This window comes from Ammospiza caudacuta, chromosome 5, assembly GCF_027887145.1.
Source record: "Ammospiza caudacuta isolate bAmmCau1 chromosome 5, bAmmCau1.pri, whole genome shotgun sequence".
In the NCBI taxonomy this organism is placed as follows: Eukaryota; Metazoa; Chordata; class Aves; order Passeriformes; family Passerellidae; genus Ammospiza; species Ammospiza caudacuta.
In genome coordinates, this window is record NC_080597.1 from 18,910,967 (window position 1) to 18,937,093 (window position 26,127).

The following is a 26,127-nucleotide window of genomic DNA, read 5'->3' on the forward strand; positions in this document are numbered from 1 at the left end:
TGATAGAAAACAGTACCTTACCACTCTCCTGACTTTGCCAAACACATGAATATTCGATTGGAAGCTCTTTTGGACAACTTTTCTTTTCTTCATTCCAAGCACTTGGCAGACCACCGTGCAACGTCCAGATCACGATGGGAAAAGTTTTCTGTGCTGGCACAGTTTCTCCTTGCCAGATGTAGTGGAAAAGCTTTTTGCTAAGATGTAGACCACAAAAGACGCTAAAGACGAAGGTACGATGCTCTCCGGAGCTAAGAGCCGCTCCCGGGCTTCTTTCGGTAGAAGCCGCGCTAAGAGAGCACTGTGACCAGTACAATCGTCTTTGCGCGAAGAAGCCGCTTCTTCGGGTCCAGGAGCCGGAGAGAGCGGCAGCATCGGAAAGGTGAAGAAGGATGCTGTATTACATTGGGATTGTGTGCGCAGCTTGCCAACTGATAGAAAACAGTACCTTAGCACTCTCCTGACTTTTCCAATCACATGAATATTCGATTGGAAGCTGTTTTGGACAACATTTCTTTTCTTCGTGCCAAACACTTGGCCGACCTCCATGCAACGTCCAGAACACGATGGGAGATGTTTTCTGTGCTGGCGCAGGTTTTCCTTGCCAGACATAGTGGAAAAGCTTTCTGCTAAGATGTAGACCACAAAAGACGCTAAAGACGAAGGTACGATGCTCTCCGGAGCTAAGAGCCGCTCCCGGGCTTCTTTCGGCAGAAGCCGCGCTAAGAGAGCCCTGTGACCGGTACAATCGTCTTTGCGCGAAGAAGCCGCTTCTTCTGCTCCAGGAGCCCGAGAGAGCGGCAGCATCGGAAAGGTGAAGAAGGATGCTGTATTGCACTGGGATTGTGTGCGCAGCTTGCCAACTGATGGACAACAGTACCTTACCACTCTCCTGACGTTTCCAATCACATGAATATTCGATGGGAAGCTGGTTTGCACAAATTTCCTTTTCTTCATGCCAAGCACTTGGCAGACCTCCGTGCAACGTTAGAACACGATGGGAAAAGTTTTCTGTGCTGGCAGAGTTTCTCCTTCCCAGATGTAGTGGAAAAGCTATCTGCTAAGATGTAGACCACAAAAGACGCTAAAGACGAAGGTACGATGCCCTCCGGAGCTGAGAGCCGCTCCCGGGCTTCTTTCGGCAGAAGCCGCGCTAAGGAGTACACTGTGACCGGTACAATCGTCTTTGCGCGGAGAAGCCGCTTCTTCGGCTCCAGGAGCCGGAGAGAGCGGCAGCATCGGAAAGGTGAAGAAGGATGCTGTATTGCACTGGGATTGTGTGCGCAGCTTGCCAACTGATAGAAAACAGTACCTTACAACTCTCCTGACTTTTCCAATCACATGAATATTCGATTGGAAGCTGTTTTGGACAACTTTTCTTTTCTTCATGCCAAGCACTTGGCAGACCTCCATGCAACGTCCAGAAAACGATGGGAGATGTTTTCTGTGCTGGCGCAGGTTTTCCTTGCCAGACATAGTGGAAAAGCTTTTTGCTAAGATGTAGACCACAAAAGACGCTAAAGACGAAGGTACGATGCTCTCCGGAGCTAAGAGCCGCTCCCGGGCTTCTTTCGGTAGAAGCCGCGCTAAGAGAGCACTGTGACCAGTACAATCGTCTTTGCGCGAAGAAGCCGCTTCTTCGGCTCCAGGAGCCGGAGAGAGCGGCAGCATCGGAAAGGTGAAGAAGGATGCTGTATTACATTGGGATTGTGTGCGCAGCTTGCCAACTGATAGAAAACAGTACCTTACCACTCTCCTGACTTTTCCAATCACATGAATATTCGATTGGAAGCTGTTTTGGACAACATTTCTTTTCTTCATGCCAAACACTTGGCCGACCTCCATGCAACGTCAAGAACACGATGGGAGATGATATCTGTGCTGGCGCAGGTTTTCCTTGCCAGACATAGTGGAAAAGCTTTCTGCTAAGATGTAGACCACAAAAGACGCTAAAGACGAAGGTACGATGCTCTCCGGAGCTAAGAGCCGCTCCCGGGCTTCTTTCGGCAGAAGCCGCGCTAAGAGAGCCCTGTGACCGGTACAATCGTCTTTGCGCGAAGAAGCCGCTTCTTCTGCTCCAGGAGCCGGAGAGAGCGGCAGCATCGGAAAGGTGAAGAAGGATGCTGTATTGCACTGGGATTGTGTGCGCAGCTTGCCAACTGATGGAAAACAGTACCTTACCACTCTCCTGACTTTTCCAATCACATGAATATTCGATGGGAAGCTGGTTTGCACAAATTTCCTTTTCTTCATGCCAAGCACTTGGCAGACCTCCGTGCAACGTTAGAACACGATGGGAAAAGTTTTCTGTGCTGGCAGAGTTTCTCCTTCCCAGATGTAGTGGAAAAGCTATCTGCTAAGATGTAGACCACAAAAGACGCTAAAGACGAAGGTACGATGCCCTCCGGAGCTGAGAGCCGCTCCCGGGCTTCTTTCGGCAGAAGCCGCGCTAAGGAGTACACTGTGACCGGTACAATCGTCTTTGCGCGGAGAAGCCGCTTCTTCGGCTCCAGGAGCCGGAGAGAGCGGCAGCATCGGAAAGGTGAAGAAGGATGCTGTATTGCACTGGGATTGTGTGCGCAGCTTGCCAACTGATAGAAAACAGTACCTTACAACTCTCCTGACTTTTCCAATCACATGAATATTCGATTGGAAGCTGTTTTGGACAACTTTTCTTTTCTTCATGCCAAACACTTGGCAGACCTCTATGCAACGTCCAGAAAAAGATGGGAGATGTTTTCTGTGCTGGCGCAGGTTTTCCTTGCCAGACATAGTGGAAAAGCTTTCTGATAAGATGTAGACCACAAAAGACGCTAAAGATGAAGGTACGATGCTCTCCGGAGCTAAGAGCCGCTCCCGGGCTTCTTTGGGCAGAAGCCGCGCTAAGAGAGCACTGTGACCGGTACAATCGTCTTTGCGCGAAGAAGCCGCTTCTTCGGCTCCAGGAGCCGGAGAGAGCGGAAGCTTCGGAAAGGTGAAGAAGGATGCTGTATTACACTGGGATTGTGTGCGCAGCTTGCCAACTGATAGAAAACAGTACCTTACCACTCTCCTGACTTTTCCAATCACATGAATATTCGATTGGAAACTGTTTTGGACAACTTTTCTTTTCTTCATGCAAACACTTGGCAGACCTCCGTGCAACGTCCAGAACACGATGGGAGATGTTTTCTGTGCTGGCACACTTCCTCCTTACGAGACGTAGTGGAAAAGCTTTCTGCTAAGATGTAGACCACAAAAGACGGTAAAGACGAAGGTACGATGCTCTCCGGAGCTAAGAGCCGCTCCCGGGCTTCTTTCGGCAGAAGCCGCGCTAAGAGAGCACTGTGACCGGTACAATCATCTTTGCGCGAAGAAGCCGCTTCTTCGGCTCCAGGAGCCGGAGAGAGCGGCAGCATCGGAAGGGTGAAGAAGGATGCTGTATTGCACTGGGATTGTGTGCGCAGCTTGCCAACTGATAGAAAACAGTACCTTACCACTCTCCTGACTTTTCCAATCACATGAATATTCGATTGGAAGCTGTTTTGGACAACTTTTCTTTTCTTCATGCCAAGCACTTGGCAGACCTCCGTGCAATGTTAAAACACAATGGGAGATGTTTTCTGTGCTAGCAGAGTTTCTCCTTCCCAGATGTAGTGGAAATGCTTTGTGCTAAGATGTAGACCACAAAAGACGCTAAAGACGAAGGTACGATGCTCTCCGGAGCTAAGAGCCGCTCCCGGGCTTCTTTCGGCAGAAGCCGCCCTAAGAGAGCACTGTGACCGGTACAATCGTCTTTGCGCGAAGAAGCCGCTTCTTCGGCTCCAGGAGCCGGAGAGAGCGGCAGCATCGGAAAGGTGAAGAAGGATGCTGTATTACATTGGGATTGTGTGCGCAGCTTGCCAACTGATTGAAAACAGTACCTTACCACTCTCCTGACTTTTCCAATCACATGAATATTCGATTGGAAGCTCTTTTGGACAACCTTTCTTTTCTTCATGCCAAGCACTTGGCACACCTCCGTGCAACGTTAGAACACGATGGGATGTGTTTTCTGTGCTGGCACACTTCCTCCTTGCCAGACATAGTGGAAAAGCTTTCTGCTAAGATGTAGACCACAAAAGACGCTAAAGACGAAGGTACGATGCTCTCCGGAGCTAAGAGCCGCTCCCGGGCTTCTTTCGGCAGAAGCCGCGCTAAGAGAGCACTGTGAGCGGTACAATCGTCTTTGCGCGAAGAAGCCGCTTCTTCGGCTCCAGGAGCTGGAGAGAGCGGCAGCATCGGAAAGCTGAAGAAGGATGCTGTATTGCACTGGGATTGCGTGCGCAGCTTGCCAACTGATAGAAAACAGTACCTTACCACTCTCCAGACTTTTCCAATCACATGAATATTCGATTGGAAGCTGTTTTGGACAACTTTTCTTTTCTTCATGCCAAGCACTTGGCAGACCTCCGTGCAACGTCCAGATCACGATGGGAAAAGTTTTCTGTGCTGGCACAGTTTCTTCTTGCCAGATGTAGTGGAAAAGATTTTGCTAAGATGTAGACCACAAAAGACGCTAAAGACGAATGTACGATGCTCTCCGGAGATAAGAGCCGCTCCCGGGCTTCTTTCGGCAGAAGCCGCGCTAAGAGAGCACTGTGACCGGTACAATCGTCTTTGCGCGAAGAAGCCGCTTCTTCGGCTCCAGGAGCCGGAGAGAGCGGCAGCATCGGAAAGGTGACGAAGGATGCTGTATTACACTGGGATTGTGTGCGCAGCTTGCCAACTGATAGAAAACAGTACCTTACCACTCTCCTGACTTTTCCAATCACATGAATATTCGATTTGGAAGCTCTTTTGGACAGCTTTTCTTTTCTTCATGCCAAACACTTGCAGACCTCCGTGCAACGTCCAGATAACGATGGGAGATGTTTTCTTTGCTGGCACAGTTTCTCCTTGCCAGACATAGTGGAAAAGCTTTCTGCTAAGATGTAGACCACAAAAGACGCTAAAGACGAAGGTACGATGCTCTCCGGAGCTAAGAGCCGCTCCCGGGCTTCTTTCGGCAGAAGCCGCGCTAAGAGAGCCCTGTGACCGGTACAATCGTCTTTGCGCGAAGAAGCCGCTTCTTCGGCTCCAGGAGCCGGAGAGAGCGGCAGCATCGGAAAGGTGAAGAAGGATGCTGTATTACATTGGGATTGTGTGCGCAGCTTGCCAACTGATAGAAAACAGTACCTTACCACTCTCCTGACTTTTCCAATCACATGAATATTCGATTGGAAGCTGTTTTGGACAACTTTTCTTTTCTTCATACCAAGCACTTGGCAGACCTCCGTGCAACGTTAGAACACGATGGGAGATGTTTTCTGTGCTGGCACACTTCCTCCTTGCCAGACGTAGTGGAAAAGCTTTTTGCTAAGATGTAGACCAAAAAGGACGCTAAAGACGAAGGTACGATGCTCTCCGGAGCTAAGAGCCGCTCCCGGGCTTCTTTCGGCAGAAGCCGCGCTAAGAGAGCACTGTGACCGGTACAATCGTCTTTGCGCGAAGAAGCCGCTTCTTCGGCTCCAGGAGCCGGAGAGAGCGGCAGCATCGGAAAGGTGAAGAAGGATGCTGTATTGCACTGGGATTGTGTGCGCAGCTTGCCAACTGATAGAAAACAGTACCTTACCACTCTCCTGACTTTTCCAATCACATGAATATTCGATTGGAAGCTCTTTTGGACAACTTTTCTTTTCTTCATGCCAAGCACTTGGCAGACGTCCGTGCAACGTCCAGATCACGATGGGAAAAGTTTTCTGTGCTGGCACAGTTTCTCCTTGCCAGATGTAGTGGAAAAGCTTTTTGCTAAGATGTAGACCACAAAAGACGCTAAAGACGAAGGTACGATACTCTCCGGAGCTAAGAGCCGCTCCCGGGCTTCTTTCGGCAGAAGCCGCGCTAAGAGAGCACTGTGACCTGTACAATCGTCTTTGTGCGAAGAAGCCGCTTCTTCGGCTCCAGGAGCCGGAGAGAGCGGCAGCATCGGAAAGGTGAAGAAGGATGCTGTATTACATTGGGATTGTGTGCGCAGCTTGCCAACTGATAGAAAACAGTACCTTACCACTCTCCTGACTTTTCCAATCACATGAATATTCGATTGGAAGCTGTTTTGGACAACTTTTCTTTTCTTCATGCCAAGCACTTGGCAGACCTCCGTGCAACGTTAGAACACGATGGGATGCGTTTTCTGTGCTGGCACATTTCCTCCTTGCCAGACATAGTGGAAAAGCTTTCTGCTAAGATGTAGACCACAAAAGACGCTAAAGACGAAGGTACGATGCTCTCCGGAGCTAAGAGCCGCTCCCGGGCTTCTTTCGGCAGAAGCCGCGCTAAGGAGAGCACTGTGAGCGGTACAATCGTCGTTGCGCGAAGAAGCCGCTTCTTCGGCTCCAGGAGCTGGAGAGAGCGGCAGCATCGGAAAGGTGAAGAAGGATGCTGTATTGCACTGGGATTGTGTGCGCAGCTTGCCAACTGATAGAAAACAGTACCTTACCACTCTCCTGACTTTTCCAATCACATGAATATCCGATTGGAAGCTGTTTTGGACAACTTTTCTTTTCTTCATGCCAAACACTTGGCAGACCACCATGCAACGTCCAGAACACGATGGGAGATGTTTCTGTGCTGCCGCAGGTTTTCCTTGCCAGACATAGTGGAAATCTTTCTGCTAAGATGTAGACCACAAAAGACGCTAAAGACGAAGGTACGATGCTCTCCGGAGCTAAGAGCCGCTCCCGGGCTTCTTTCGGCAGAAGCCGCGCTAAGAGAGCCCTGTGACCGGTACAATCGTCTTTGCGCGAAGAAGCCGCTTCTTCGGGTCCAGGAGCCGGAGAGAGCGGCAGCATCGGAAAGGTGACGAAGGATGCTGTATTACACTGGGATTGTGTGCGCAGCTTGCCAACTGATAGAAAACAGTACCTTACCACTCTCCTGACTTTTCCAATCACATGAATATTCGATTTGGAAGCTCTTTTGGACAGCTTTTCTTTTCTTCATGCCAAACACTTGCAGACCTCCGTGCAACGTCCAGACAACGATGGGAGATGTTTTCTTTGCTGGCACAGTTTCTCCTTGCCAGACATAGTGGAAAAGCTTTCTGCTAAGATGTAGACCACAAAAGACGCTAAAGACGAAGGTACGATGCTCTCCGGAGCTAAGAGCCGCTCCCGGGCTTCTTTCGGCAGAAGCCGCGCTAAGAGAGCACTGTGACCGGTACAATCGTCTTTGCGCGAAGAAGCCGCTTCTTCGGCTCCAGGAGGCGGAGAGAGCGGCAGCATCGGAAAGCTGAAGAAGGATGCTGTATTGCACTGGGATTGTGTGCGCAGCTTGCCAACTGATGGAAAACAGTACCTTACCACTCTCCTGACTTTTCCAATCACATGAATATTCGATTGGAAGCTGTTTTGGACAACTTTTCTTTTCTTCATGCCAAGCACTTGGCAGACCTCCGTGCAATGTTAGAACACAATGGGAGATGTTTTGCTGTGCTGGCAAAATTTCTCCTTGCCAGATATAGTGGAAAAGCTTTCTGCTAAGATGTAGACCACAAAAGACGCTAAAGACGAAGGTACGATGCTCTCCGGAGCTAAGAGCCGCTCCCGGGCTTCTTTCGGCAGAAGCCGCGCTAAGAGAGCACTGTGACTGGTACAATCGTCTTTGCGCGAAGAAGCCGCTTCTTCGGCTCCAGGAGCCGGAGAGAGCGGCAGCTTCGGAAAGGTGAAGAAGGATGCTGTATTACATTGGGATTGTGTGCGCAGCTTGCCAACTGATAGAAAACAGTACCTTACCACTCTCCTGACTTTTCCAATCACATGAATATTCGATTGGAAGCTGTTTTGGACAACTTTTCTTTTTTCCATGCCAAACACTTGGCAGACCTCCGTGCAACGTCCAGATCACGATGGGAAAAGTTTTCTGTGCTGGCAGAGTTTCTCCTTCCCAGATGTAGTGGAAATGCTTTTTGCTAAGATGTAGACCACAAAAGACGCTAAAGACGAAGGTACGATGCTCTCCGGAGCTAAGAGCCGCTCCCGGGCTTCTTTCGGCAGAAGCCGCGCTAAGAGAGCACTGTGACCGGTACAATCGTCTTTGCGCGAAGAAGCCGCTTCTTCGGCTCCAGGAGCCGGAGAGAGCGGCAGCATCGGAAAGGTGAAGAAGGATGCTGTATTACATTGGGATTGTGTGCGCAGCTTGCCAACTGATTGAAAACAGTACCTTACCACTCTCCTGACTTTTCCAATCACATGAATATTCGATTGGAATCTCTTTTGGACAACCTTTCTTTTCTTCATGCCAAGCACTTGGCACACCTCCGTGCAACGTTAGAACACGATGGGAGATGTTTTCTGTGCTGGCACACTTCCTCCTTGCCAGACATAGTGGAAAAGCTTTCTGCTAAGATGTAGACCACAAAAGACGCTAAAGACGAAGGTACGATGCTCTCCGGAGCTAAGAGCCGCTCCCGGGCTTCTTTCGGCAGAAGCCGCGCTAAGAGAGCACTGTGACCGGTACAATCGTCTTTGCGCGAAGAAGCCGCTTCTTCGGCTCCAGGAGCTGGAGAGAGCGGCAGCATCGGAAAGCTGAAGAAGGATGCTGTATTGCACTGGGATTGCGTGCGCAGCTTGCCAACTGATAGAAAACAGTACCTTACCACTCTCCTGACTTTGCCAATCACATGAATATTCGATTGGAAGCTGTTTTGGACAACTTTTCTTTTCTTCATGCCAAGCACTTGGCAGACCTCCGTGCAACGTCCAGATCATGATGGGAAAAGTTTTCTGTGCTGGCAGAGTTTCTCCTTCCCAGATGTAGTGGAAAAGCTTTTTGCTAAGATGTAGACCACAAAAGACGCTAAAGACGAAGGTACGATGCTCTCCGGAGCTAAGAGCCGCTCCCGGGCTTCTTTCGGCAGAAGCCGCGCTAAGGAGAGCACTGTGACCGGTACAATCATCTTTGCGCGAAGAAGCCGCTTCTTCGGCTCCAGGAGCCGGAGAGAGCGGCAGCATCGGAAAGGTGAAGAAGGATGCTGTATTACATTGGGATTGTGTGCGCAGCTTGCCAACTGATAGAAAACAGTACCTTACCACTCTCCTGACTTTTCCAATCACATGAATATTCGATTGGAAGCTGTTTTGGACAACTTTTCTTTTTTTCATGCCAAACACTTGGCAGACCTCCGTGCAACGTTAGAACACGATGGGATGTGTTTTCTGTGCTGGCACACTTACTCCTTGCCAGACATAGTGGAAAAGCTATCTGCTAAGATGTAGACCACAAAAGACGCTAAAGACGAAGGTACGATGCTCTCCGGAGCTAAGAGCCGCTCCCGGGCTTCTTTCGGCAGAAGCCGCCCTAAGAGAGCACTGTGACCGGTACAATCGTCTTTGCGCGAAGAAGCCGCTTCTTCGGCTCCAGGAGCCGGAGAGAGCGGCAGCATCGGAAAGGTGAAGAAGGATGCTGTATTACATTGGGATTGTGTGCGCAGCTTGCCAACTGATTGAAAACAGTACCTTACCACTCTCCTGACTTTTCCAATCACATGAATATTCGATTGGAAGCTCTTTTGGACAACCTTTCTTTTCTTCATGCCAAGCACTTGGCACACCTCCGTGCAACGTTAGAACACGATGGGATGTGTTTTCTGTGCTGGCAGAGTTCCTCCTTGCCAGACATAGTGGAAAAGCTTTCTGCTAAGATGTAGACCACAAAAGACGCTAAAGACGAAGGTACGATGCTCTCCGGAGCTAAGAGCCGCTCCCGGGCTTCTTTCGGCAGAAGCCGCGCTAAGAGAGCACTGTGACCGGTACAATCGTCTTTGCGCGAAGAAGCCGCTTCTTCGGCTCCAGGAGCCGGAGAGAGCGGCAGCATCGGAAAGGTGAAGAAGGATGCTGTATTGCACTGGGATTGTGTGCGCAGCTTGCCAACTGATAGAAAACAGTACCTTACCACTCTCCTGACGTTTCCAATCACATGAATATTCGATTGGAAGCTCTTTTGGACAACTTTTCTTTTCTTCATGCCAAGCACTTGGCAGACGTCCGTGCAACGTCCAGATCACGATGGGAAAAGTTTTCTGTGCTGGCACAGTTTCTCCTTGCCAGATGTAGTGGAAAAGCTTTTTGCTAAGATGTAGACCACAAAAGACGCTAAAGACGAAGGTACGATACTCTCCGGAGCTAAGAGCCGCTCCCGGGCTTCTTTCGGCAGAAGCCGCGCTAAGAGAGCACTGTGACCTGTACAATCGTCTTTGTGCGAAGAAGCCGCTTCTTCGGCTCCAGGAGCCGGAGAGAGCGGCAGCATCGGAAAGGTGAAGAAGGATGCTGTATTACATTGGGATTGTGTGCGCAGCTTGCCAACTGATAGAAAACAGTACCTTACCACTCTCCTGACTTTTCCAATCACATGAATATTCGATTGGAAGCTGTTTTGGACAACTTTTCTTTTCTTCATGCCAAGCACTTGGCAGACCTCCGTGCAACGTTAGAACACGATGGGAAAAGTTTTCTGTGCTGGCACATTTCCTCCTTGCCAGACATAGTGGAAAAGCTTTCTGCTAAGATGTAGACCACAAAAGACGCTAAAGACGAAGGTACGATGCTCTCCGGAGCTAAGAGCCGCTCCCGGGCTTCTTTCGGCAGAAGCCGCGCTAAGGAGAGCACTGTGAGCGGTACAATCGTCGTTGCGCGAAGAAGCCGCTTCTTCGGCTCCAGGAGCTGGAGAGAGCGGCAGCATCGGAAAGGTGAAGAAGGATGCTGTATTGCACTGGGATTGTGTGCGCAGCTTGCCAACTGATAGAAAACAGTACCTTACCACTCTCCTGACTTTTCCAATCACATGAATATCCGATTGGAAGCTGTTTTGGACAACTTTTCTTTTCTTCATGCCAAACACTTGGCAGACCACCATGCAACGTCCAGAACACGATGGGAGATGTTTCTGTGCTGCCGCAGGTTTTCCTTGCCAGACATAGTGGAAAAGCTTTCTGCTAAGATGTAGACCACAAAAGACGCTAAAGACGAAGGTACGATGCTCTCCGGAGCTAAGAGCCGCTCCCGGGCTTCTTTCGGCAGAAGCCGCGCTAAGAGAGCCCTGTGACCGGTACAATCGTCTTTGCGCGAAGAAGCCGCTTCTTCGGGTCCAGGAGCCGGAGAGAGCGGCAGCATCGGAAAGGTGACGAAGGATGCTGTATTACACTGGGATTGTGTGCGCAGCTTGCCAACTGATAGAAAACAGTACCTTACCACTCTCCTGACTTTTCCAATCACATGAATATTCGATTTGGAAGCTCTTTTGGACAGCTTTTCTTTTCTTCATGCCAAACACTTGCAGACCTCCGTGCAACGTCCAGACAACGATGGGAGATGTTTTCTTTGCTGGCACAGTTTCTCCTTGCCAGACATAGTGGAAAAGCTTTCTGCTAAGATGTAGACCACAAAAGACGCTAAAGACGAAGGTACGATGCTCTCCGGAGCTAAGAGCCGCTCCCGGGCTTCTTTCGGCAGAAGCCGCGCTAAGAGAGCACTGTGACCGGTACAATCGTCTTTGCGCGAAGAAGCCGCTTCTTCGGCTCCAGGAGGCGGAGAGAGCGGCAGCATCGGAAAGCTGAAGAAGGATGCTGTATTGCACTGGGATTGTGTGCGCAGCTTGCCAACTGATGGAAAACAGTACCTTACCACTCTCCTGACTTTTCCAATCACATGAATATTCGATTGGAAGCTGTTTTGGACAACTTTTCTTTTCTTCATGCCAAGCACTTGGCAGACCTCCGTGCAATGTTAGAACACAATGGGAGATGTTTTCTGTGCTGGCAAAATTTCTCCTTGCCAGATATAGTGGAAAAGCTTTCTGCTAAGATGTAGACCACAAAAGACGCTAAAGACGAAGGTACGATGCTCTCCGGAGCTAAGAGCCGCTCCCGGGCTTCTTTCGGCAGAAGCCGCGCTAAGAGAGCACTGTGACTGGTACAATCGTCTTTGCGCGAAGAAGCCGCTTCTTCGGCTCCAGGAGCCGGAGAGAGCGGCAGCTTCGGAAAGGTGAAGAAGGATGCTGTATTACATTGGGATTGTGTGCGCAGCTTGCCAACTGATAGAAAACAGTACCTTACCACTCTCCTGACTTTTCCAATCACATGAATATTCGATTGGAAGCTGTTTTGGACAACTTTTCTTTTTTTCATGCCAAACACTTGGCAGACCTCCGTGCAACGTCCAGATCACGATGGGAAAAGTTTTCTGTGCTGGCAGAGTTTCTCCTTCCCAGATGTAGTGGAAATGCTTTTTGCTAAGATGTAGACCACAAAAGACGCTAAAGACGAAGGTACGATGCTCTCCGGAGCTAAGAGCCGCTCCCGGGCTTCTTTCGGCAGAAGCCGCGCTAAGAGAGCACTGTGACCGGTACAATCGTCTTTGCGCGAAGAAGCCGCTTCTTCGGCTCCAGGAGCCGGAGAGAGCGGCAGCATCGGAAAGGTGAAGAAGGATGCTGTATTACATTGGGATTGTGTGCGCAGCTTGCCAACTGATTGAAAACAGTACCTTACCACTCTTCTGACTTTTCCAATCACATGAATATTCGATTGGAAGCTCTTTTGGACAACCTTTCTTTTCTTCATGCCAAGCACTTGGCACACCTCCGTGCAACGTTAGAACACGATGGGATGTGTTTTCTGTGCTGGCACACTTCCTCCTTGCCAGACATAGTGGAAAAGCTTTCTGCTAAGATGTAGACCACAAAAGACGCTAAAGACGAAGGTACGATGCTCTCCGGAGCTAAGAGCCGCTCCCGGGCTTCTTTCGGCAGAAGCCGCGCTAAGAGAGCACTGTGACCGGTACAATCGTCTTTGCGCGAAGAAGCCGCTTCTTCGGCTCCAGGAGCTGGAGAGAGCGGCAGCATCGGAAAGCTGAAGAAGGATGCTGTATTGCACTGGGGTTGCGTGCGCAGCTTGCCAACTGATAGAAAACAGTACCTTACCACTCTCCTGACTTTTCCAATCACATGAATATTCGATTGGAAGCTGTTTTGGACAACTTTTCTTTTCTTCATGCCAAGCACTTGGCAGACCTCCGTGCAACGTCCAGATCATGATGGGAAAAGTTTTCTGTGCTGGCAGAGTTTCTCCTACCCAGATGTAGTGGAAAAGCTTTTTGCTAAGATGTAGACCACAAAAGACGCTAAAGACGAAGGTACGATGCTCTCCGGAGCTAAGAGCCGCTCCCGGGCTTCTTTCGGCAGAAGCCGCGCTAAGGAGAGCACTGTGACCGGTACAATCATCTTTGCGCGAAGAAGCCGCTTCTTCGGCTCCAGGAGCCGGAGAGAGCGGCAGCATCGGAAAGGTGAAGAAGGATGCTGTATTACATTGGGATTGTGTGCGCAGCTTGCCAACTGATAGAAAACAGTACCTTACCACTCTCCTGACTTTTCCAATCACATGAATATTCGATTGGAAGCTGTTTTGGACAACTTTTCTTTTTTTCATGCCAAACACTTGGCAGACCTCCGTGCAACGTTAGAACACGATGGGATGTGTTTTCTGTGCTGGCACACTTACTCCTTGCCAGACATAGTGGAAAAGCTATCTGCTAAGATGTAGACCACAAAAGACGCTAAAGACGAAGGTACGATGCTCTCCGGAGCTAAGAGCCGCTCCCGGGCTTCTTTCGGCAGAAGCCGCGCTAAGGAGTACACTGTGACCGGTACAATCGTCTTTGCGCGAAGAAGCCGCTTCTTCGGCTCCAGGAGCCGGAGAGAGCGGCAGCATTGGAAAGGTGAAGAAGGATGCTGTATTGCACTGGGATTGTGTGCGCAGCTTGCCAACTGATAGAAAACAGTACCTTACCAGTCTCCTGACTTTTCCAATCACATGAATATTTGATTGGAAGCTGTTTTGGACAACTTTTCTTTTCTTCATGCCAAACACTTGGCAGACCTCCATGAAACGTCCAGAAAACGATGGGAGATGTTTTCTGTGCTGGCGCAGGTTTTCCTTGCCAGACATAGTGGAAAAGCTTTCTGCTAAGATGTAGACCACAAAAGACACTAAAGATGAAGGTACGATACTCTCCGGAGCTAAGAGCCGCTCCCGGGCTTCTTTCGGCAGAAGCCGCGCTAAGAGAGCACTGTGACCGGTACAATCGTCTTTGCGCGAAGAAGCCGCTTCTTCGGCTCCAGGAGCCGGAGAGAGCGGCAGCATCGGAAAGGTGAAGAAGGATGCTGTATTACACTGGGATTGTGTGCGCAGCTTGCCAACTGATAGAAAACAGTACCTTACCACTCTCCTGACTTTGCCAATCACATGAATATTCGATTGGAAGCTGTTTTGGACAACTTTTCTTTTCTTCATGCCAAGCACTTGGTAGACCTCCGTGCAACGTCCAGATCACGATGGGAAAAGTTTTCTGTGCTGGCACAGTTTCTTCTTGCCAGATGTAGTGGAAAAGATTTTGCTAAGATGTAGACCACAAAAGACGCTAAAGACGAAGGTACGATGCTCTCCGGAGCTAAGAGCCGCTCCCGGGCTTCTTTCGGCAGAAGCCGCGCTAAGAGAGCACTGTGACCGGTACAATCGTCTTTGCGCGAAGAAGCCGCTTCTTCGGCTCCAGGAGCCGGAGAGAGCGGCAGCATCGGAAAGGTGAAGAAGGATGCTGTATTGCACTGGGATTGTGTGCGCAGCTTGCCAACTGATGGAAAACAGTACCTTACCACTCTCCTGACTTTTCCAATCACATGAATATTCGATTGGAAGCTGTTTTGGACAACTTTTCTTTTCTTCATGCCAAGCACTTGGCAGACCTCCGTGCAATGTTAGAACACAATGGGAGATGTTTTCTGTGCTGGCAAAATTTCTCCTTGCCAGATATAGTGGAAAAGCTTTCTGCTAAGATGTAGACCACAAAAGACGCTAAAGACGAAGGTACGATGCTCTCCGGAGCTAAGAGCCGCTCCCGGGCTTCTTTGGGCAGAAGCCGCGCTAAGAGAGCACTGTGACCGGTACAATCGTCTTTGCGCGAAGAAGCCGCTTCTTCGGCTCCAGGAGCCGGAGAGAGCGGCAGCTTCGGAAAGGTGAAGAAGGATGCTGTATTACATTGGGATTGTGTGCGCAGCTTGCCAACTGATAGAAAACAGTACCTTACCACTCTCCTGACTTTTCCAATCACATGAATATTCGATTGGAAGCTGTTTTGGACAACTTTTCTTTTTTTCATGCCAAACACTTGGCAGACCTCCGTGCAACGTCCAGATCACGATGGGAAAAGTTTTCTGTGCTGGCAGAGTTTCTCCTTCCCAGATGTAGTGGAAAAGCTTTTTGCTAAGATGTAGACCACAAAAGACGCTAAAGACGAAGGTACGATGCTCTCCGGAGCTAAGAGCCGCTCCCGGGCTTCTTTCGGCAGAAGCCGCGCTAAGGAGTACACTGTGACCGGTACAATCGTCTTTGCGCGAAGAAGCCGCTTCTTCGGCTCCAGGAGCCGGAGAGAGCGGCAGCATCGGAAAGGTGAAGAAGGATGCTGTATTACATTGGGATTGTGTGCGCAGCTTGCCAACAGATTGAAAACAGTACCTTACCACTCTCCTGACTTTTCCAATCACATGAATATTCGATTGGAAGCTCTTTTGGACAACCTTTCTTTTCTTCATGCCAAGCACTTGGCACACCTCCGTGCAACGTTAGAACACGATGGGATGTGTTTTCTGTGCTGGCACACTTCCTCCTTGCCAGACATAGTGGAAAAGCTTTCTGCTAAGATGTAGACCACAAAAGACGCTAAAGACGAAGGTACGATGCTCTCCGGAGCTAAGAGCCGCTCCCGGGCTTCTTTCGGCAGAAGCCGCGCTAAGAGAGCACTGTGAGCGGTACAATCGTCTTTGCGCGAAGAAGCCGCTTCTTCGGCTCCAGGAGCTGGAGAGAGCAGCAGCATCGGAAAGCTCAAGAAGGATGCTGTATTGCACTGGGATTGCGTGCGCAGCTTGCCAACTGATAGAAAACAGTACCTTACCACTCTCCTGACTTTGCCAATCACATGAATATTCGATTGGAAGCTGTTTTGGACAACTTTTCTTTTCTTCATGCCAAGCACTTGGCAGACCTCCGTGCAACGTCCAGATCACGATGGGAAAATTTTTCTGTGCGGGCTCAGTTTCTTCTTGCCAGATGTAGTGGAAAAGATTTTGCTAAGATGTAGACCACAAAAGACGCTAAAGACGAATGTACGATGTTCTCCGGAGCTAAGAGCCGCTCCCGGGCTTCTTTGGGCAGAAGCCGTGCTAAGAGAGCACTGTGACCGGTACAATCGTCTTTGCGCGAAGAAGCCGCTTCTTCGGCTCCAGGAGCCGGAGAGAGCGGCAGCATTGGAAAGGTGAAGAAGGATGCTGTATTGCACTGGGATTGTGTGCGCAGCTTGCCAACTGATAGAAAACAGTACCTTACCACTCTCCTGACTTTTCCAATCACATGAATATTCGATTGGAAGCTCTTTTGGACAACTTTTCTTTTCTTCATGCCAAGCACTTGGCAGACGTCCGTGCAACGTCCAGATCACGATGGGAAAAGTTTTCTGTGCTGGCACAGTTTCTCCTTGCCAGATGTAGTGGAAAAGCTTTTTGCTAAGATGTAGACCACAAAAGACGCTAAAGACGAAGGTACGATACTCTCCGGAGCTAAGAGCCGCTCCCGGGCTTCTTTCGGCAGAAGCCGCGCTAAGAGAGCACTGTGACCAGTACAATCGTCTTTGTGCGAAGAAGCCGCTTCTTCGGCTCCAGGAGCCGGAGAGAGCGGCAGCATCGGAAGGTGAAGAAGGATGCTGTATTACATTGGGATTGTGTGCGCAGCTTGCCAACTGATTGAAAACAGTACCTTACCACTCTCCTGACTTTTCCAATCACATGAATATTCGATTGGAAGCTGTTTTGGACAACTTTTCTTTTCTTCATGCCAAGCACTTGGCAGACCTCCGTGCAACGTTAGAACACGATGGGATGCGTTTTCTGTGCTGGCACACTTCCTCCTTGCCAGACATAGTGGAAAAGCTTTCTGCTAAGATGTAGACCACAAAAGACGCTAAAGACGAAGGTACGATGCTCTCCGGAGCTAAGAGCCGCTCCCGGGCTTCTTTCGGCAGAAGCCGCGCTAAGGAGAGCACTGTGAGCGGTACAATCGTCGTTGCGCGAAGAAGCCGCTTCTTCGGCTCCAGGAGCTGGAGAGAGCGGCAGCATCGGAAAGGTGAAGAAGGATGCTGTATTGCACTGGGATTGTGTGCGCAGCTTGCCAACTGATAGAAAACAGTACCTTACCACTCTCCTGACTTTTCCAATCACATGAATATCCGATTGGAAGCTGTTTTGGACTACTTTTCTTTTCTTCATGCCAAACACTTGGCAGACCACCATGCAACGTCCAGAACACGATGGGAGATGTTTCTGTGCTGACCCAGGTTTTCCTTGCCAGACATAGTGGAAAAGCTTTCTGCTAAGATGTAGACCACAAAAGACGCTAAAGACGAAGGTACGATGCTCTCCGGAGCTAAGAGCCGCTCCCGGGCTTCTTTCGGCAGAAGCCGCGCTAAGAGAGCCCTGTGACCGGTACAATCGTCTTTGCGCGAAGAAGCCGCTTCTTCGGCTCCAGGAGCCGTAGAGAGCGGCAGCATCGGAAAGGTTAAGAAGGATGCTGTATTGCACTGGGATTGTGTGCGCAGCTTGCCAACTGATAGAAAACAGTACCTTACCACTCTCCTGACTTTTCCAATCACATGAATATTCGACTGGAAGCTGTTTTGGACAACTTTTCTTTTCTTCATGCCAAGCACTTGGCAGACCTCCGTGCAATGTTAGAACACAATGGGAGATGTTTTCTGTGCTGGCAAAATTTCTCCTTGCCAGATATAGTGGAAAAGCTTTCTGCTAAGATGTAGACCACAAAAGACGCTAAAGACGAAGGTACGATTCTCTCCGGAGCTAAGAGCCGCTCCCGGGCTTCTTTCGGCAGAAGCCGCGCTAAGAGAGCACTGTGACCGGTACAATCGTCTTTGCGCGAAGAAGCCGCTTCGTCGGCTCCAGGAGTTGGAGAGAGCGGCAGCATCGGAAAGGTGAAGAAGGATGCTGTATTGCACTGGGATTGTGTGCGCAGCTTGCCAACTGATAGAAAACAGTACCTTACCACTCTCCTGACTTTTCCAATCACATGAATATTCGATTGGAAGCTGTTTTGGACAACTTTTCTTCATGCCAAACACTTGCAGACCTCCGTGCAACTTCCAGATCACGATGGGAGATGTTTTCTTTGCTGGCACAGTTTCTCCCTGCCAGACATAGTGGAAAAGCTTTCTGCTAAGATGTAGACCACAAAAGACGCTAAAGACGAAGGTACGATGCTCTCCGGAGCTAAGAGCCGCTCCCGGGCTTCTTTCGGCAGAAGCCGTGCTAAGGAGAGCACTGTGAGCGGTACCATCGTCTTTGCGCGAAGAAGCCGCTTCTTCGGCTCCAGGAGCCGGAGAGAGCGGCAGCTTCGGAAAGGTGAAGAAGGATGCTGTATTACACTGGGATTGTGTGCGCAGCTTGCCAACTGATAGAAAACAGTACCTTACCACTCTCCTGACTTTTCCAATCACATGAATATTCGATTTGGAAGCTCTTTTGGACAGCTTTTCTTTTCTTCATGCCAAACACTTGCAGACCTCCGTGCAACGTCCAGATAACGATGGGAGATGTTTTCTTTGCTGGCACATTTTCTCCTTGCCAGACATAGTGGAAAAGCTTTCTGCTAAGTTGTAGACCACAAAAGACGCTAAAGACGAAGGTACGATGCTCTCCGGAGCTAAGAGCCGCTCCCGGGCTTCTTTCGGCAGAAGCCGCGCTAAGAGAGCCCTGTGACCGGTACAATCGTCTTTGCGCGAAGACGCCGCTTCTTCGGCTCCAGGAGCCGGAGAGAGCGGCAGCATCGGAAAGGTGAAGAAGGATGCTGTATTACATTGGGATTGTGTGCGCAGCTTGCCAACTGATAGAAAACAGTACCTTACCACTCTCCTGACTTTTCCAATCACATGAATATTCGATTGGAAGCTGTTTTGGACAACTTTTCTTTTCTTCATACCAAGCACTTGGCAGACCTCCGTGCAACGTTAGAACACGATGGGAGATGTTTTCTGTGCTGGCACACTTCCTCCTTGCCAGACGTAGTGGAAAAGCTTTTTGCTAAGATGTAGACCACAAAGGACGCTAAAGATGAAGGTACGATGCTCTCCGGAGCTAAGAGCCGCTCCCGGGCTTCTTTCGGCAGAAGCCGCGCTAAGAGAGCACTGTGACCGGTACAATCGTCTTTGCGCGAAGAAGCCGCTTCTTCGGCTCCAGGAGCCGGAGAGAGCGGCAGCATCGGAAAGGTGAAGAAGGATGCTGTATTGCACTGGGATTGTGTGCGCAGCTTGCCAACTGATAGAAAACAGTACCTTACCACTCTCCTGACTTTTCCAATCACATGAATATTCGATTGGAAGCTCTTTTGGACAACTTTTCTTTTCTTCATGCCAAGCACTTGGCAGACCTCCGTGCAACGTCCAGATCACGATGGGAAAAGTTTTCTGTGCTGGCACAGTTTCTCCTTGCCAGACATAGTGGAAAAGCTTTTTGCTAAGATGTAGACCACAAAAGACGCAAAAGACGAAGGTACGATACTCTCCGGAGCTAAGAGCCGCTCCCGGGCTTCTTTCGGCAGAAGCCGCGCTAAGAGAGCACTGTGACCAGTACAATCGTCTTTGCGCGAAGAAGCCGCTTCTTCGGCTCCAGGAGCCGGAGAGAGCGGCAGCATCGGAAAGGTGAAGAAGGATGCTGTATTACATTGGGATTGTGTGCGCAGCTTGCCAACTGATGGAAAACAGTACCTTACCACTCTCCTGACTTTTCCAATCACATGAATATTCGATTGGAAGCTGTTTTGGACAACTTTTCTTTTCTTCATGCCAAGCACTTGGCAGACCTCCGTGCAACGTTAGAACACGATGGGATGCGTTTTCTGTGCTGGCACACTTCCTCGTTGCCAGACATAGTGGAAAAGCTTTCTGCTAAGATGTAGACCACAAAAGACGCTAAAGACGAAGGTACGATGCTCTCCGGAGCTAAGAGCCGCTCCCGGGCTTCTTTCGGCAGAAGCCGCGCTAAGGAGAGCACTGTGAGCGGTACAATTGTCGTTGCGCGAAGAAGCCGCTTCTTCGGCTCCAGGAGCTGGAGAGAGCGGCAGCATCGGAAAGGTGAAGAAGGATGCTGTATTGCACTGGGATTGTGTGCGCAGCTTGCCAACTGATAGAAAACAGTACCTTACCACTCTCCTGACTTTTCCAATCACATGAATATTCGATTGGCAGCTGTTTTGGACAACTTTTCTTTTCTTCATGCCAAACACTTGGCAGACCACCATGCAACGTCCAGAACACGATGGGAGATGTTTCTGTGCTGGCGCAGGTTTTCCTTGCCAGACATAGTGGAAAAGCTTTCTGCTAAGATGTAGACCACAAAGGACGCTAAAGACGAAGGTACGATGCTCTCCGGAGCTAAGAGCCGCTCCCGGGCTTCTTTCGGCAGAAGCCGCGCTAAGAGAGCCCTGTGACCGGTACAATCGTCTTTGCGCGAAGAAGCCGCTTCTTCGGCTCCAGGAGCCGGAGAGAGCGGCATCATCGGAAAGGTGAAGAAGGATGCTGTATTACATTGGGATTGTGTGCGCAGCTTCCCAACTGATAGAAAACAGTACCTTACCACTCTCCTGACTTTTCCAATCACATGAATATTCGATTGGAAGCTGTTTTGGACAACTTTTCTTTTCTTCATGCCAAGCACTTGGCAGACCTCCGTGCAACGTTAGAACACGATGGGAGATGTTTTCTGTGCTGGCACACTTCCTCCTTGCCAGACGTAGTGGAAAAGCTTTTTGCTAAGATGTAGACCACAAAGGACGCTAAAGACGAAGGTACGATGCTCTCCGGAGCTAAGAGCCGCTCCCGGGCTTCTTTCGGCAGAAGCCGCGCTAAGAGAGCACTGTGACCGGTACAATCGTCTTTGCGCGAAGAAGCCGCTTCTTCGGCTCCAGGAGCCGGAGAGAGCGGCAGCATCGGAAAGGTGAAGAAGGATGCTGTATTGCACTGGGATTGTGTGCGCGGCTTGCCAACTGATAGAAAACAGTACCTTACCACTCTCCTGACTTTTCCAATCACATGAATATTCGATTGGAAGCTCTTTTGGACAACTTTTCTTTTCTTCATGCCAAGCACTTGGCAGACGTCCGTGCAACCTCCAGATCACGATGGGAAAAGTTTTCTGTGCTGGCAGAGTTTCTCCTTGCCAGATGTAGTGGAAAAGCTTTTTGCTACGATGTAGACCACAAAAGACGCTAAAGACGAAGGTACGATGCTCTCCGGAGCTAAGAGCCGCTCCCGGGCTTCTTTCGGTAGAAGCCGCGCTAAGAGAGCACTGTGACCAGTACAATCGTCTTTGCGCGAAGAAGCCGCTTCTTCGGCTCCAGGAGCCGGAGAGAGCGGCAGCATCGGAAAGGTGAAGAAGGATGCTGTATTACATTGGGATTGTGTGCGCAGCTTGCCAACTGATTGAAAACAGTACCTTACCACTCTCCTGACTTTTCCAATCACATGAATATTCGATTGGAAGCTGTTTTGGACAACTTTTCTTTTCTTCATGCCAAGCACTTGGCAGACCTCCGTGCAACGTTAGAACACGATGGGATGCGTTTTCTGTGCTGGCAAACTTCCTCCTTGCCAGACATAGTGGAAAAGCTTTCTGCTAAGATGTAGACCACAAAAGACGCTAAAGATGAAGGTACGATGCTCTCCGGTGCTAAGAGCCGCTCCCGGGCTTCTTTCGGCAGAAGCCGCGCTAAGAGAGCACTGTGACCGGTACAGTCGTCTTTGCGCGAAGAAGCCGCTTCGTCGGCTCCAGGAGCTGGAGAGAGCGGCAGCATCGGAAAGGTGAAGAAGGATGCTGTATTGCACTGGGATTGTGTGCGCAGCTTGCCAACTGATAGAAAACAGTACCTTACCACTCTCCTGACTTTTCCAATCACATGAATATTCGATTGGAAGCTGTTTTGGACAACTTTTCTTTTCTTCATGCCAAACACTTGGCAGACCTCGATGCAACGTCCAGAATACGATGGGAGATGTTTTCTGTGCTGGCGCACGTTTTCCTTGCCAGACATAGTGGAAAAGCTTTCTGCTAAGGTGTAGACCGCAAAAGACGCTAAAGATGAAGGTACGATGCACTCCGGAGTTAAGAGCCGCTCCCGGGCTTCTTTCGGCAGAAGCCGTGCTAAGGAGAGCACTGTGAGCGGTACAATCGTCTTTGCGCGAAGAAGCCGCTTCTTCGGCTCCAGGAGCCGGAGAGAGCGGCAGCTTCGGAAAGGTGAAGAAGGATGCTGTATTACACTGGGATTGTGTGCGCAGCTTGCCAACTGATAGAAAACAGTACCTTACCACTCTCCTGACTTTTCCAATCACATGAATATTCGATTGGGAATCTCTTTTGGACAGCTTTTCTTTTCTTCATGCCAAACACTTGCAGACCTCCGTGCAACGTCCAGATCACGATGGGAGATGTTTTCTTTGCTGGCACAGTTTCTCCTTGCCAGACATAGTGGAAAAGCTTTCTGCTAAGATGTAGACCACAAAAGACGCTAAAGACGAAGGTACGATGCTCTCCGGAGCTAAGAGCCGCTCCCGGGCTTCTTTCGGCAGAAGCCGCGCTAAGAGAGCCCTGTGACCGGTACAATCGTCTTTGCGCGAAGAAGCCGCTTCTTCGGCTCCAGGAGCCGGAGAGAGCGGCAGCATCGGAAAGGTGAAGAAGGATGCTGTATTACATTGGGATTGTGTTCGCAGCTTGCCAACTGATAGAAAACAGTACCTTACCACTCTCCTGACTTTTCCAATCACATGAATATTCCATTGCAAGCTCTTTTGGACAACTTTTCTTTTCTTCATGCCAAGCACTTGGCAGACCTCCGTGCAACGTTAGAACACGATGGGAGATGTTTTCTGTGCTGGCACACTTACTCCTTGCCAGACATAGTGGAAAAGCTTTCTGCTAAGATGTAGACCACAAAAGACGCTAAAGACGAAGGTACGATGCTCTCCGGAGCTAAGAGCCGCTCCCGGGCTTCTTTCGGCAGAAGCCGCGCTAAGGAGAGCACTGTGAGCGGTACAATCGTCTTTGCGCGAAGAAGCCGCTTCTTCGGCTCCTGGAGCCGGAGAGAGCAGCAGCATCGGAAAGGTGAAGAAGGATGATGTATTGCACTGGGATTGTGTGCGCAGCTTGCCAACTGATAGAAAACAGTACCTTACCACTCTCCTGACTTTTCCAATCACATGAATATTCCATTGGAAGCTGTTTTGGACAACTTTTCTTTTCTTCATGCCAAACACTTGGCAGACCACCATGCAACGTCCAGAACACGATGGGAGATGTTTCTGTGCTGGCGCAGGTTTTCCTTGCCAGACATAGTGGAAAAGCTTTCTGCTAAGATGTAGACCACAAAAGACGCTAAAGACGAAGGTACGATGCTCTCCGGAGCTAAGAGCCGCTCCCGGGCTTCTTTCAGCAGAAGCCGCGCTAAGAGAGCACTGTGACCGGTACAATCGTCTTTGCGCGAAGAAGCCGCTTCTTCGGCTCCAGGAGCCGGAGAGAGCGGCATCATCGGAAAGGTGAAGAAGGATGCTGTATTACATTGGGATTGTGTGCGCAGCTTGCCAACTGATAGAAAACAGTACCTTACCACTCTCCTGACTTTTCCAATCACATGAATATTCGATTGGAAGCTGTTTTGGACAACTTTTCTTTTCTTCATGCCAAGCACTTGGCAGACCTCCGTGCAACGTTAGAACACGATGGGAGATGTTTTCTGTGCTGGCACACTTCCTCCTTGCCAGACGTAGTGGAAAAGCTTTTTGCTAAGATGTAGACTACAAAGGACGCTAAAGACGAAGGTATGATGCCCTCCGGAGCTAAGAGCCGCTCCCGGGCTTCTTTCGGCAGAAGCCGCGCTAAGAGAGCACTGTGACCGGTACAATCGTCTTTGCGCGAAGAAGCCGCTTCTTCAACTCCAGGAGCCGGAGAGAGCGGCAGCATCGGAAAGGTGAAGAAGGATGCTGTATTGCACTGGGATTGTGTGCGCAGCTTGCCAACTGATAGAAAACAGTACCTTACCACTCTCCTGACATTTCCAATCACATGAATATGAGATTGGAAGCTGTTTTGGACAACTTTTCTTTTCTTCATGCCAAGCACTTGGCAGACGTCCGTGCAACCTCCAGATCACGATGGGAAAAGTTTTCTGTGCTGGCACAGTTTCTCCTTGCCAGATGTAGTGGAAAAGCTTTTTGCTAAGATGTAGACCACAAAAGACGCTAAAGACGAAGGTACGATGCTCTCCGGAGCTAAGAGCCGCTCCCGGGCTTCTTTCGGCAGAAGCCGCGCTAAGAGAGCACTGTGACCAGTACAATCGTCTTTGCGCGAAGAAGCCGCTTCTTCGGCTCCAAGAGGCGGAGAGAGCGGCAGCATCGGAAAGGTGAAGAAGGATGCTGTATTACATTGGGATTGTGTGCGCAGCTTGCCAACTGATAGAAAACAGTACCTTACCACTCTCCTGACTTTTCCAATCACATGAATATTCCATTGGAAGCTGTTTTGGACAACTTTTCTTTTCTTCATGCCAAGCACTTGGCAGACATCCGTGCAACGTCCAGATCACGATGGGAAAAGTTTTCTGTGCTGGCACAGTTTCTCCTTGCCAGATGTAGTGGAAAAGCTTTCTGCTACGATGTAGACCACAAAAGACGCTAAAGACGAAGGTACGATGCTCTCCGGAGCTAAGAGCCGCTCCCGGGCTTCTTTCGGCAGAAGCCGCGCTAAGAGAGCCCTGTGACCGGTACAATCGTCTTTGCGCGAAGAAGCCGCTTCTTTGGCTCCAGGAGCCGGAGAGAGCGGCAGCATCGGAAAGGTGAAGAAGGATGCTGTATTACATTGGGATTGTGTGCGCAGCTTCCCAACTGATAGAAAACAGTACTTTACCACTCTCCTGACTTTTCCAATCACATGAATATTCGATTGGAAGCTGTTTTGGACAACTTTTCTTTTCTTCATGCCAAGCACTTGGCAGACCTCCGTGCAACGTTAGAACACGATGGGAGATGTTTTCTGTGCTGGCACACTTCCTCCTTGCCAGACGTAGTGGAAAAGCTTTTTGCTAATATGTAGACCACAAAAGACGCTAAAGACGAAGGTACGATGCTCTCCGGAGCTAAGAGCCGCTCCCGGGCTTCTTTCGGCAGAAGCCGCGCTAAGAGAGCACTGTGACCGGTACAATCGTCTTTGCGCGAAGAAGCCGCTTCTTCGGCTCCAGGAGCCGGAGAGAGCGGCAGCATCGGAAAGGTGAAGAAGGATGCTCTATTACACTGGGATTGTGTGCGCAGCTTGCCAACTAATAGAAAACAGTACCTTACCACTCTCCTGACTTTTCCAATCACATGAATATTCGATTGGAAGCTCTTTTGGACAGCTTTTCTTTTCTTCATACCAAACACTTGCCGACCTCCGTGCAACGTCCAGATCACGATGGGAGATGTTTTCTTTGCTGGTACAGTTTCTCCTTGCCAGATGTAGTGGAAAAGCTTTCTGCTAAGATGTAGACCACAAAAGACGCTAAAGACGAAGGTACGATGCTCTCCGGAGCTAAGAGCCGCTCCCGGGCTTCTTTCGGCAGAAGCTGCGCTAAGGAGAGCACTGTGAGCGGTACAATCGTCTTTGCGCGAAGAAGCCGCTTCTTCGGCTCCAGGAGCCAGAGAGAGCGGCAGCATCGGAAAGGTGAAGAAGGAAGCTGTACAACACTGGGATTGTGTGCGCAGCTTGCCAACTGATAGAAAACAGTACCTTACCACTCTCCTGACTTTTCCAATCACATGAATATTCGATTGGAAGCTGTTTTGGACAACTTTTCTTTTCTTCATGCCAAACAATTGGCAGACCTCCATTCAACGTCCAGAATACGATGGGAGATGTTTTCTGTGCTGGCGCAGGTTTTCCTTGCCAGATATAGTGGAAAAGCTTTCTGATAAGATGTAGACCACAAAAGACGCTAAAGATGAAGGT